The following is a 14195-nucleotide window of genomic DNA, read 5'->3' on the forward strand; positions in this document are numbered from 1 at the left end:
GTCCATTCCAGGCATTTATAAAAACCTCAGTTTTCAAATATATGTTACATATGCTATTCTTTAAGAGGCCACCTGAAATAAGCAATCATTTTTCTAAAATTTATAATCTCCCTTCTGTTTTATTTTTTTCACTAGAAAGCTCCACAATCCAGTTCTTCAAAAAATTGTCATTTTAGTGATTGATTCATTTATTCATCCAACTAGTGTTTATCGATCTCCTACTAGGAGCTCTTTCAGGCTCTAGTTGTAAACACAGCAAAGACTGAACCTGCGGACCACCATAGAGTGATGTGGATACCCAATATCAGATAATGACAAAAACTATAACAAATCTAGGAGATGTTAGATTTATGATAATGTATTTATCAGTGCTATCCTGAATGCCAGCATGAGGTTTCTGGAGCAGACAGATTTATCATTATTTATTTATAGCAAATAATAATGCCCCGTTTCCTTGTGCTGTAGTGTCTTCCTTCGGGGGCCATGCAGTGAGAGCCAGCTGTCACTCCACATATACAGAGTCTGTATGGTAGGTGAGTACCCCCAACCTCCTCCCCTAAATGAAGCTGGACATTTATACAGGACAGAAAGGCAGCTGACTTTCCTCTTTTTTTGAGAGCGTTTCCTTGGAAAAATAATAGGAAGGATCCTGCGTCCTCCTTTGGAATGGGTCCATGGCCCTGGGTCTCATCTCCCCTTGAAATGTAAACACATACCTCTGAAGAGATAAAACTCTCTGGAGTTCTTGTTATTTAGTCAGTCCTAAATTACCTTGTAAGGATTGTGTTTTAGCCTAGATTCCAAATTTCAGTAAAGTGTTCCCAGAAGGCCCTAACTTTGCAGAAACAAGAATATTTTCTCCACAGCTGCACAAGAGGGTTATGGGACAGAGAGCTTGATGAGTTCCTCTACATTGACTTGTCAGCTGTGACCTCTCTGAGGATGTGATCTCAGCTGCCATCTGAAAGGCAAGAAGGAGCCAACATGTGAAAATTTGTGGAAAGGGAACATCTGGTACAAGATCTTAAGGTTAGAATGATCTTGAAATGTTTTAAAAACGGAAGGAAAGCCAGTGTGGCTAGAATGTAATGAGGAAAAGAAAAGACATACAATCAGAGCAGTGCCAGGTTTCCCAGAAGGTGGGAGGGATTTGAATTTTACTCTAAGGGTAATGGGAAACTATGGAAGGGTTTTTAAGCAAGGAGGAAGCGACTTCAACAGTCTAGGTTTAAAAAAAAAAAAACCCCTAGCTGTAGTAATAGATGTAGCAGTTAGTAGTAGTAGTAGATGTAGAGAGAAGTGGGTATTGTCCTTTTTTTCACTAATTTCTTTATTATTCCCCCATTTAATAGATGCACTTGGTGCTTCCTATGTGCTATGTAGACATGAGCTAGGTTCTGGGGACCTGCACTTGAAAGTTTGACATGGTCTCTCTCTTCCTGAAATTTAGGCAATGAGGGAGAGAAAAGGTTGTGTTTGGGATTGTAGGAGATGCTGTGGAAAGAAGGGGGGGGCAGCTAAACCAGAGTGAGGCTGAGAAACACAAAGGAAGTCTAAGATTTAGGGTTGTATTCAACTGCATGTCATGGAAATTCAGTTAAAGTGTCTTATTTTGTTTATTTTCCATTTCATGTGACTAGAGTCTGGAGGCAGATAGTACTCCAGAGCTGTTGACAGGAGGACAGTGAGGTGCAGACTTTCCCTGCTTTTTAGAATTGTCATCCTTAATGCACAGTCATTCTCCTTGTATTTGAAAAAAAAAAAAAAAAAGGAGAGCGAGGGTGAGAGGGAGAGAGATTACCCTTCTAGACATCACTTTTCAATTCTAAGAAGGAAGAAAGGGTGAAGGTAAAGAGCAAAAGATATGTCGAGGAGGTTTGCCCATGTTTTTAGGAAGACATAACACTCTGGGACTGTGGAAAGCTAAGTATTTTTAAACGGAAACATTACCCACTAAATTAATTTGTGTTCTATTAGAAGGGGAGATGGAATGAATAGATATCAGGAAGGCAATTAAAAACAACTGGCACGAGGATGATTTCTGTAGAAAATGAGAGCTAAGACTTGGAAGAAAATGGAAATTCTCAGAAGGCCACTGAGAGACTTACAGGAAAGAAAAAATTCCTGTCACTTAACCTTTCCTTCTTAATTCTTTAAGAGCAGTGATAAGAACAGTATAAAAAAGAATGTGTTCTTCATTTTCTACAAAGTTGCTATAGAAAATACTGTTCAGGTTTTAGTCAGTGCTCCTTTGTAGATTCTTAAACTATATTCCTCCTTCCTGTTTGATTCTTGTCCTTTGAAGTTTTCATAATAGCTTTATTATATCTATTCCTCTTACTTATAATATTCCTTAAATCAGTTTAGAAGTAGGTGGGACCACCCACTGTAGCCATGGCTGAAAATAAACAAATGTAATCATATAGTGAGTTTCAGGAAAAAATTTGTTTGATCTTTAGAAGATTTTCTAAACCAAATATCTAGTATAGTGGACCTTGGGGTCAGTCCTCGTTAAGCAGAGTATGTGGCTGTTGACAAAAACAGACCTACATGTGTCACCGGCCAGAGTATTACCCTTGTAATAAAAATATTATATAAAATAAAATCAACTTCAAGCAATGCTAAACTATCAAATATATTAACTTCATTCCTTAGTTTCAGATTACACGGACTATTTGTTTCCTAATCCTTCTTAATCTCTCTGGCGTGTATTTCTTAAAACTTGAAGAGGGCACACTCCTTTGGAAAGAAGGAAAATTGCTTAGGACAGATATTATTAGTAAACAACTCTTTCCTATGGACCTTTGATGTCTTGTGAAAGTAGCAATGATAAATGGACTCTAGTGAAGCTGTTTATTCCAGCAATGCACCTTCTTGATTTTTAAGGTAAGAGTTCAAGTGTGGGGCCAAGTCAAATAAATTTTTCACAAATAACCTTGCATGATCATGTGGTTCAACTACATATTTTTAGCAGGCCCATGGTGAGCACATGGAGAGCACAGAAGATGCTGGATGATACTTAGAACCAGAAACCATTACTAAGATGGTTTGCACAAAACTGAAAGCACTGGTTGGACTTGGTACAAATTATTCTTGGGAACTTATTTTATCTGTATAGAACTCATTTTCCAGATGACTGATTATATTTAGAAAAGCAATAGTTTTAATGTTTTCTCTCCTGTTTAATTTCAAGTTTGATAATTTGGAGAGTCCTCCACCCAGTGTGAGCTCTGTTTCCTTTTTCCTCTTGATTATATATCGATCTAGTTGAACATGAGCATGTGGAACTGTTGCTGCAATATGGTTTTTGGCATTTATAGACTGGACATTTATAGGTGCATTGCCACCCTAAGGACGTTTGACTTTTTATATTAGGATAATGAGTAAATATTTGCTTAGAGTGGAGTTGAGTATCAGTATTGGGCAAATACATGCGCTCATTTAATTTTGTCTCTCTTTTACTATATGGACTATTATTCCAATTACAATAATTTTTATCTCACATTTTGCATTTTATTTGAAATTTAGAGCATTACAGAAGAGTTGCTTTCAAAAAATGACGAGACGCTCAAAAATGTCTATGTGCTTTTTAATGAAACAGGTTGCTAGTTACTCCAGTGTTTCCTGTGTACGTGCACGCACACATACACACACACACACACACACACAAATCATTACATCACTCACTCAGTTTCTAAAGCCTGTTAGACTCCTGATGGTACAAATGAAGTAACCTTTCAGCAACCTAACACTGGACTACAGAAATGGTGAAATCAGGAAGCCACTTAGAGTTTAATCCCCTCTCTATTAAGAATTCTTTTGGAGAAACACAGGAGTTGCTGTTTGGCACCTACAAGTGCATAGGAATCCTGTTGAGTGGAAATTGGCACAAGTACCTAAGTCCTGAATGGATGCCTTGTTTGTGAAAGGCTTACTACACATGCCTGTGTTCAGAAAGAGGAGAGGGTAAGGGGAATGGGAAGGGGGATCAGATAAGAATACCAATATATTTCTGTCATATAAAAATGTAATAATATTCACATTCCAAAATATTTCTTAGGCAAAATGGAAAAAAATTGACCTAATAATTTATATAAAGATTACTAAATGTTTCAAAAAGTAATTTTTAATAGACACCAGATCCTGAGAAAGAATTGCATCTGTTCTCAAAATACTTTTTGCGTGTGTGTCCTTAATATACCCATCTATGTTCATTGTGGGGGAAGAGATATATTGGCATTTAAATAACACAAAGTGGTTGCAAAAGTTTATTGTACACAAATATTTAACTATGGGATGAAAAGATAGGAGCTGGAGGCAAATCAGATTCTACTCCTCCAAATCCCAGCATATGTAAAAGAAATCCTTTACCCAGCAGAATTAGCAGATAGTCTAAATCCCATTGGAGTTCATCGGCTCAATTCAGTACTGATTCGGGATTATTTATTCAGAGTTTGGTGTCTTCTGAGACATTAATAAGGTAGGTAAGAATAAAACCATGTCGTTAAATTCAAGCATTGTAATTTGTCTAGTATGATTCAGAAGAGTTATTAAGTTAGCTTTTATATTTGAAAAAACCAGTAACAACATTCCAAAATGGACATTGACTATGGCAGGTGTAGACCATTTCCAACTACTTTATACATTGATCTGACTTCACAAAGTAACTTTAATGAAACAAATATGATTCTATCTTCCATGTTTGAGATAAAGCTGGGCAGACAGTGAATATGTGGGACATCAGAATCAGATCTCCAAAAGAATCATTTAGCCATTAATAATTATGAGTTGATTCTAAGAAGATCAAGTTTGTTGTGAATAAATAAAAGGGTTTTTTTTTTCATTTTGAATTCAGACAAATAAAAACTGAAAAGGAAAAAGTCTGTAAAGTTGCTAGGTAGGGGAGATGGAATTTAGCAGAAAAGGTATAACATTAACTTGCTGTTATGAGTCAGAATTCTACAAAGAAAGAGAACCAATAGTGTACAACTCTTTCCCTCTCCTTCTATCTTTATCACCTTTACCATCTGATCTCTCTTTCTCTGTCATCTCTATTTCTATATGTACTCTTATGACCATATTTAATGTTGACCACATGGAGAGGAATTAGATGCATTTTTTAAAATGATAATGATCAAGAAGCAAGTTGACTAATATTGTGCCATTCACGAAGAAATTTCAAAGAGAATATTTTTACATGTGCATTGTATTTTCATCCATGACGTATGTTTCTATAGGTCAAAGCCATAGGTTTGAAAAGCTAGATAGTATTTTGTTCTTCATCTCTATTCTCTGTTTCATTAGGGTAATGGTACTTAACACCTTCCTGAATGTGTCAAAAGGTAAAGGTGATGTTATAACCTGTCTGCTTTGATGTGACTGTAGTAAAACTAATATCAAGGTGGTACATTTGGACTTACTATTTTCTCCCTTCAAGATGTGGTACTTTATTATATGATAAAAATATATCAATTAAACTGTGATGTTGGGCCTCTTGGTTAGTTAGTATAATGAATGTGTAAACGGGTGCATGAAATTCACTCTCTGACTCAAGAAAATGTCACTAACAGCTAATTGGCCAGTACTATCTAAAAAGAAAAAGATCTAAGCAGGAAACTCATTTTTTCCATTTTTCTAATAAGAAATACCATTGACTTTTCAGACTTCTAGGCACGATAGCAAATTGGTAGCTCAAAGTTGTAATCCAGTCCAAATATGTGAAAATGATTTAAAAACATGAGGTAGTACATAAAAGTTGAGTAATTGCAAATAAAATCCTCGATCTGGTCTTGAAAAATAAGAATTTCCCACCTTGCTGTGCAATGTACTTCTGAATGGGAACAATTCCTGAAAAAAGTGTTAACCATTGTCTTTAGGCAAGCTTTGTGCTACCCAATTGGTTCCTTCCTGCTATTAACTCAGCCTGCTCTAGGCCCATTCACCTGGAAGCTCACATCCCTTCTTTAAATTATCTTTCAGCCTTTGTAGTCCTCGTTTGTTTCCTGTTCTATGAAAGAGGCGGTACCCAATTTAACCAAAAAAGTTCAGGACAAACCCTTACCATTCTTGAATATATATTGAAACTACTATAGTATCCTATGTTTCTGGCTTAGAAATTTCTTAGAAATTTTGGTTTTAAAAGCAATGGGTTTGCCTTATTATGACAATAGAGATACGATTAGAACAATTTTTCCTACCATTATCCAGTTTGTGGCTTTCAACCAAGATTTGCTGGAAATACAAACCACAATTTCAGTGCTTTTATTGGCAAATAGGGCTGTATTGGTGAACTGATACAGTAATTGCACTTTTATAGCCCTCAGCACTCCAATTTACAATTATTTTAAATTTAATGCTTTTGATTAGGTGTTTCCAGAAATAAGAGTGCTTAAGTAATCCAAGAAACAAGGAAATGCCATATAAATGTGGGGATGATTTATAAGCTTTCTTAAAGGTATTCAATATCAGATACCTAGAAAAGCTAGTTCCTGGAATTGATCATCTGTAAATAAATAACTAGCAAGAAATTATACTACTATAAATACTGTAATTACCATGAATTCTTCACTGAAAGCACCTAGGATATATCAGTAAATCTTTCATGTAAGGGAAGTCTCTAGAAATACCTGAAAAAACAGAGGTTTTAAGAATCATGTGATATAAGAGCAACAATCTATCAGAATTTCTACTGAGCATCTTAAAGTAATAAATTCAACATTCCTTTAATAACATTTTCCCCTTTTGTGGTGCAAGAATGAGTGTGATACAATAAAATCTTAGTCTGGCTGTATTGCTGCTTGCTAGCTTATCAACTAACAACTTATGCTGATCAAGTAGTAAGACTAATTTATTCAGGTTTTAAACTCCTGAGATTAGAAATATTTGGTTAAATTACTTGTTGAGCTGGGAAATCGATTGCACTTATGTAGAAAGCTTGCTTGGGCCCTCTTTCAAGTGTGGCTAAGCCTGCTTTTATAATTTGTCTACAATACTGTGTGGACTGAAATCTCGTTAGGACATAGAGCCAATTTATTTGTGTATAGAGTACATGGGCTACAACTGATTTTATAAGTACCTGAAAAACCTATGGCTCTCCTACAACTCAGCTCTGCAGTAAGAAGCCCATTGGGGTGCATCTATGTGATGCCCATGTGACAGCAGGAAATGAAAAGTAAATTGCTTGAGGAGAATCCATGATACCAAAAAACTATTTTCTGGTTGCTGGATTAATTGATATATATATATATATATATATATTTTATGAGTTCCTTTATAGCACTGAGTTTGGGTCCATTTTAAAACAAACAGGAATTTTGCAAGTGAGGCTAAACATTCACATGGTACAAACTTCATCAAGCATAGAGTTAAGAGGTACAAAGCTCTTATGCTTATTTTATAATATAGTTCTTTAGTGTGAAGCTAAAACTGCTTTAATAGAAAACTACGGTAGGAGGTATTTCTATAGGGTGAAGAAGACCTTTTCCTTTAATCTTGAAAGAAATAGATTTCACCACTTACAAGTAACAAGAAAGAGTCATAGACGTTTTCTGTAATGCTGTACTGTCTTTCTTTAATTCCTTCCTTCATTCAGAATATATTATTGATGCCACCGACATACTAGGCATTCCCCTGGGGGCTAGGCAAGCATTAGGGAACAGGAGAACCCACAGGAGGGATTACATTCAGGTATGTGTCAGGAGGGAGAAGACCTAGAAGTAAGTAAATTATGTAGGACACAAGAAAGTGGGTAAGTGCTTTACAACTGAATGAGACTGAATCATCTGGAAAGCAAACGTACATACTGAGGTAAAGAGGGCAAGGCAGTTCCATCCCTGAGAGAGAACTGTGAGAAGACAGTGGAAGTCAACCTTTGTCTTTTACCCCTTACACAGGCTGCTGCTGAATGTCCATTTTACCTTTCTAGGTTTGACCTTAATAACAAAAAGACAAAAATCTCACCGTTATGTTTCATCATGGATAGATATTTATATTGAATGATAGAAAAGATGCGCCTGTCCTGTAAGCCAGATCCTAATGTATTGACTTACTAAAAACTATGTTTTATTATAGCTCCATGTGACAAGGAGAGCTTTTTACTTTCATTTTCTAGCTGGAGCAATTCAGTTACTGAGGGTTTAGTTATATGATTTTTATTTTTATTACTTCATTTTTAGATTTTATCTATTTATTCATGAGAGACAAACAGAGAGAGGCAGAGACATAGGCAGAGGGAGAAGCAGGCTCCCTGCGGGGAACCCGATGTGGGACTCGATCCCAGGGATTTCCCCAGGATCACGACCTGAGCCAAAGGCAGATGCTCAACCACTGAGCCATCCAGGTGCCCCATTATATGATTTTTTAAAGGAAGTCAGGAGCCCAGGCAGTTTGAAGAAACGGTTACTGGTCAGGGAGTCTTTGAGGTCTAAATACAGCCCCCTTTAGGAACTCAAGGGCATTCATTGGTCGCCTTACTATGAAACATTAAGTAAATCCTTTTTGTGGGTGGGATAACTGCACAGATTTCCAATTCTGGTGCTATCAAATACTGATGAATATTTTATATAGCTAAAATTATTCCCAGATACAAGCATATGCTGCAGGTACAACTAATCAAATATTCAGCTAAGTCGCACAGCTTGTAAGACAAGAAATCCCCTAATAAAGGGCTCAGAGTTTTCAGAAAACTGTTAAAATTTTCTCTTAGAAGTTAGTGGAATGTATGACGTTACTGTTCACTACCTTTTAATGGCAAAATAGTAACAAATAATTTCAGTTACTTTATCTCAACTATTTTATTTTTTCCTTGTTGAAAGCCTCTAATGGAATTACTGTCTTTTTAGCTAACCAACTTATAGAGAATGCGGGTAGTGGTTTCAATATTTATGAAATGCTCATTTTCTCATAGGGTGGAGGCCACTGATTTTTTTTCTGGAAATGGCAGGATTTATTAATTGATGCTTAAACCCATTGCATTTTTATTTTAACTTTCAAAATGGTAAAGAACTTGGCAGACATATATTCAAAGTGAAACCTGAAAGATCGCTTGAAAACACATAGCTCAAAAGCTTCATTATAGAATAAAACAGCCTCTGGAGAATGAAGAAAAGCTAACGTTCCTGTCAACATAATTAGGAAGACCTAAGAGAGATTTCTTAGAATCATTTTTGTGTTTTTAATCAGAGTTCCTAACCAAAAAAAAAAAAAAAAGGAATTTATATTAATGGTACTTAAAAAATTGGTATATTCATGTATGTCCTATTTGCTCACGAGTAGAATGGTGTTTTAAGTTTATGGAGCTGACACTTCTCTGAAAAATGTGAACCTGGACTTGTCTGGTCTAGGAAGCACCAACTCTCTCTCAACACTAAACAGGACATAGAAGGCAATGTGAATAGCCTCCAGCTATTATTTTTTTTAGTAGTTATATTAGCTTTAAGTTCACTTACCACTTAGAGAGAGAATTTGGTTCAGGGAATGGATTAGAGATTCTAAAAGGCTGAACTCTTAGATTTGAATCTCAGTTCACAGTAGCCATGGGCAACTTGCTTCAGTATGGAGGAAATTGAGAACGTAAATGTTGTTAAAGTATCTTGAGCCAATTGAATAAAATAAAATTTTATAAAGATATATGCCAGGGTATTACTGATAAAGCAATGTGCTTTTTCAGGACAGCCATTATTAAACAGCTGGCAGAGTAATATAAAACCACACAATGGGCTTCAGTCTGTTGCTTGGTCATCCCTAAGCACAGTAGCGCATAAAGTAAAGCTTTATTTTGGTCAAAATATCCTGAAAAGTTTTCCATGGTGCCTGAATCCCAGCTTCTCACTTCCCTTCCCAGTGAGAAATCATAATAGTTCCTGGGGTGGAAGGTTTAGATGACATACAGCTGAGTCCAAAGCCTCCAAAGGCTGATGGGGTGTGTTGTTTGGAGGCCCCTAAACAAAAGCAGAGATTATGAAGCAGGTTCAGTGTCTAACTCCTTTACAATTCGGTCCTGTTGGTTTTTTTGCATTGACAGCCTCTTAGTCATTATGATCCCAACCAAACCATTTTTCACGATGATATTCCATATCCCATTTTCATCACTACATGAAATGTAGCACTGAAAGGGCCAGGCATCTTCACAAAGCATAACAGAACACTGATAACCGTGCAGATTGACTCCCAATCCAATCTCAGGCCTTGTTTCTTACTTTATGATCTTTTTTCTCCTGGACCAGCAGGCTTTCCCTCATCAGGCTGACGGTGGCTCACTTCACACATACCACTCAAGACCTCTGTGCAGTATAAAATAGAAGATCAAAAGCAGGTAGGAGAAAAAGAATAAGGGAATGAAATGAAAATTGAAAGAGATATAGTTGGAAGGAAACAAAGGTCTATAAAGGACGAGCTCAAGTTTCATGTTGGTGATGATTAGTCTTGCAAAACCTTCTGAGACTGTGGAAGAATTTGCTTGTCAAAAATCCAGTTTTTTTTTTCTTCTCTCTTTCTCTCTCTTTTTAAAGGCTTTTCATAATGAGCGACTCTTCTCTCATTTGAAGGGTTGAATCTTTTCTGAAAAAGTTTGGTAAGGCCAGGCATTTGAACACTCAGTCACATGCAGCAGAACCAGGCACATGGAGGACAGCTGACTCCACAGAACCAGGGCCTTGGGTAAGTGCCCAGCACTGAAGCCACCTGAAGTGACCTCAAATGCTACCTTTTTAGTAAGCATGGAAAATTCACTTTAATAATTTTTTTATGTCATAAGGCAATCTCCATATAATTCTTTTGGTGGTGTGGTTCCAGTGATAAGTAAGGATTGGGCTGAGGAGTATCTTGAATATTGCAAAAGCAAAACGAAAAGCATCTTCCCATATTTGAGTGAGGAAAAGTATAAAGAAAATTTTATTTTGAGAACTGCAGTCTCATTCCAAACATTTGGGTTGGATTTGGAGAAAGGACTTACTCTTTTGGCAGCTTCTTCAACTTTGAAGTTAGGGCCTGAGGTCAAAAGTTGTACAAGCTTTGCTACACTGTTGTATTTGAGGCTAGAGCTCCATTCACAGTCCACTCCCAGTCGGCTACAGCCCATGGCTGTTCCATTAATGAGATATCTTATCAGGGATCCAGCTTACCGAAAAATCTGGGTAAATATGGGTGGCATCGTCTCTAATTACCAAGATGATATGATAATTGAAAATAATTGTGGTTTGATTTTCTCTTAAATGAAAATAAATTTAATGATGAGTCTCGTATTGTTAGAATCCACATGGAATCTCATGTAACCTGGAAAGAAACATGGTGATTTCTATCCATTTCTTGGATCTCTCTAAGTCTCTTTCCATTCCAAGACTGCCTTTGGTAAGACCAGTTGTTTTTGATGTTAAGGAAGACACGTCACTTCTTAGGCTCATGTATTCGAAATAATCTTTTTAGTTCTCAGGAATATGACATTATTTGTTTTGCTACTGGGAACTGGCTTCTTATGATTCATTATAGGGGTCAAGGAAAAACCATTCTAAACTGTCAGCGTAAACAACTTTGTTAGCAACAGCAAAGGAGTTGAATTTAGTTAAAAATCAAATATTTCTTTTAATATATAATAGAGTATTTATTATTTCATTTGCTAGTCACTAGCTTTATCTTATGAGACACATATCAGAGCTATTAAACATTGCTCCTAGTCATACATTTTTTAATGTACCTAAGTGATTTTTTTATTTTTCCTTACAGACTATTATAATACTTGGCTAAATATAAAAATCTATAAGTATACTGTACGTACTTTCACTTTAGAGATTTTCAGCAATGTCCTCAAAATAAAATATAGTAATTGTTATTTTTTAATAGCCCCACATAATATAATAACAAGATGATGCTAAATATTGCAACAAATTCTACATTCCTTTCAAGACATTTAAAGCTTTTTTCCCCCTTTTAAAAAGCCCTATGATAATGATCCAGAGGATTAAAAAAATCAGATTTTTCTGCTAGGAAATCTTATTTTGAAGGTAACTTTTGAACCATAAGCAGCTGCTCAGATTGTAATCCATTTAGTCATGACATCAAACAGTGAATTACTGAAGATTTATGTTTTTGTAGCTTTTTCAATAGCTTGAATAGCATTAAGATCATTAGTAGAGGATGATAATCTTTTGTATCATTTAAATACCTATTAGTAGTGTTTGCTTGCAAGGAATTCAATTTTTTGGTTAATTTACCAAATTTGTGCTTTTTCCTCCTTCTGTGTTTAAGCTGAAATGTAAACTGGGTCAAGACTATAAATTCAGCTTGATCTGGTTTGCTGTGTTTTGTCTTCATTACAAAATGTTGTAACTAGAAACCGGGCATAACAGCTTTACCAAGACATGATAAAGTAAATATTAGGCTGAGTTTCATAGATCCGGAGTCATTGCTGATTGTTACCAGACATCTACGTTGATTTTGGGGAATTATAGGAATTTCAAACTCTCAAGACTTCAATGATGTGATAAAGTAAAGTAAACCTCAAAAACATAAATGATTGATTTGACCAGTTCAATAATACTTTTTCAAATATTGGATGAATATCATGATAAGTATTTTATTACTAATGACCAATGTTTCAGGTTGGCTGAAAGAAATCTCCTACGAATACATTGTGTCCTGTCCCCCAGATTTGCATATTATTTTATGTAGAGTCACATACTAATTGTTTAAAGCAGGATTGGTGAATTTTTCTGCAAAGACCCACAAAGTAAATATTTTTAATCTTTGTGAGTATTTGTCATGACATCTTAAAGCTGTCATTGTAGCTCAAAAGCAACCATAGAAATATGCACACAAATGAGTGTAGCTGTGTTCTAATAACTTCACTTATAGACACTGAAACATGAATTTCATTAATTTTCCCTCTTCATGAAATGTTATTCTTTTTTTTTTTAATTTACTTTTTTCAACCATTAAAAAATGTGAAAACCGCTTTCGCTCATGGTCCATGCAAAAATAGCTGATGGATAGGATTAAGCCTGCAGGCCATATATAGTTCACTGACCCCTAGTTTAAAGTAGTAATTTTCTAGAACTCACAGTAAGATATACTAATACATGAAGAAATATTTTAAAAAATCCAAAATTACATGCCTGGATATTTATGGATTTTTAAAACATAACAAGAACATTAGGAAATATTATAATGCCAAATTTGAGAAAAAATAAAAAGCTGCTACATCTTAAAAAGAACAGAGTTAAAGTTAGATTATTACGACAGTTTTGTTATTTCTATTGCTATATATGTAAAAGACCCAAATGCTAAATACAAAAGGTATTTTTTTAGTTTTTTTTTTAATATATTTTTTTAGTTTGTTAAAGATACTTGAGGTTAAATGAAAATGTCAATGGCTTTATTTGTTTGTAAAGTTCAGATTCTCTGTAAAATGAAGTTAACTTAAAATTTTCACTAAGGCTATAGGCATTTAATGTGAAACTGCATCATTAGGAAGAGTAAGAAAAAATGAAGACCAGTTAGTGTCATATGTTAGAATTTAAAGTATATTTGCTCAAATATGCTTAACTAATAAATAACCAGAGCTCATATAACTATACTGTCTCTCAGTTAGATATACCATCCTTAAACCACTGAATATAAACCTTCTGTAAATTAAATGAATTGTACTTTCAAATTAAACAATTTTTTAGATAAGATTTAACTTGAAATTGGAAAGAACTTTTGCTTAGCTTTCTATTTCAAATGTAATTTATCATAATTTGGATATAAGAAGTTAAAATAATTGAATAATAAAAAATACTAATCTTTTAGAGACTTAAAATGATTACCATAGAATATATACACTTTAAAAACTTATGTGTATTTGTGTTTAATGTGGATTTGTGCTCATATATTTAAGTTCTGGCATAGCGATTCTATTTAGAAACTTATTTTGAATGAGTACTTCAAATTAAAGTAATATATTTCTGGTTTCTAAAAATTCTGTGCTTTGTCATTTCTATCATAGAAATGTGTGCCATAAGCTATATTAATGGAATGAGAAGGAGACTTAGCAAGGGATTGTATTTTGATGCTTTTTAATTTATAAAAATTGAAAAAAATTACTTATAAGGCATAAAAAGTGCTAAGTGAACTTTTTTTAAAAAGTGAAACAATTACTTAAAGCTATTCAGAGAACATAAAAAATACAAACTTTTTTTTTTAAAAAAACTGAATCAATTAAC

At 34.8% G+C, this 14195-nt stretch overlaps 1 protein-coding gene across 2 annotated transcripts in view; it reads left to right on the plus strand.

Moving 5' to 3' along the window:
• Positions 1-465: 465 nt before the first annotated feature.
• ZPLD1 (zona pellucida like domain containing 1) overlaps positions 466-14195 on the plus strand; it is a 74145-nt gene continuing 60415 nt past the window's right edge. The window contains exons 1-2 of one of the 2 annotated variants that reach the window (XM_072722292.1): positions 466-533; positions 867-1029. The gene's annotated coding sequence lies outside the window, so the exon portion shown is untranslated. Of the gene's footprint in view, positions 534-866; positions 1030-10508; positions 10657-14195 lie in introns of those variants that run through there. The other variant, XM_025989992.2, reaches the window with a different exon arrangement.

The sequence above is a fragment of the Vulpes vulpes genome, chromosome 1 (assembly GCF_048418805.1).
Source record: "Vulpes vulpes isolate BD-2025 chromosome 1, VulVul3, whole genome shotgun sequence".
In the NCBI taxonomy this organism is placed as follows: Eukaryota; Metazoa; Chordata; class Mammalia; order Carnivora; family Canidae; genus Vulpes; species Vulpes vulpes.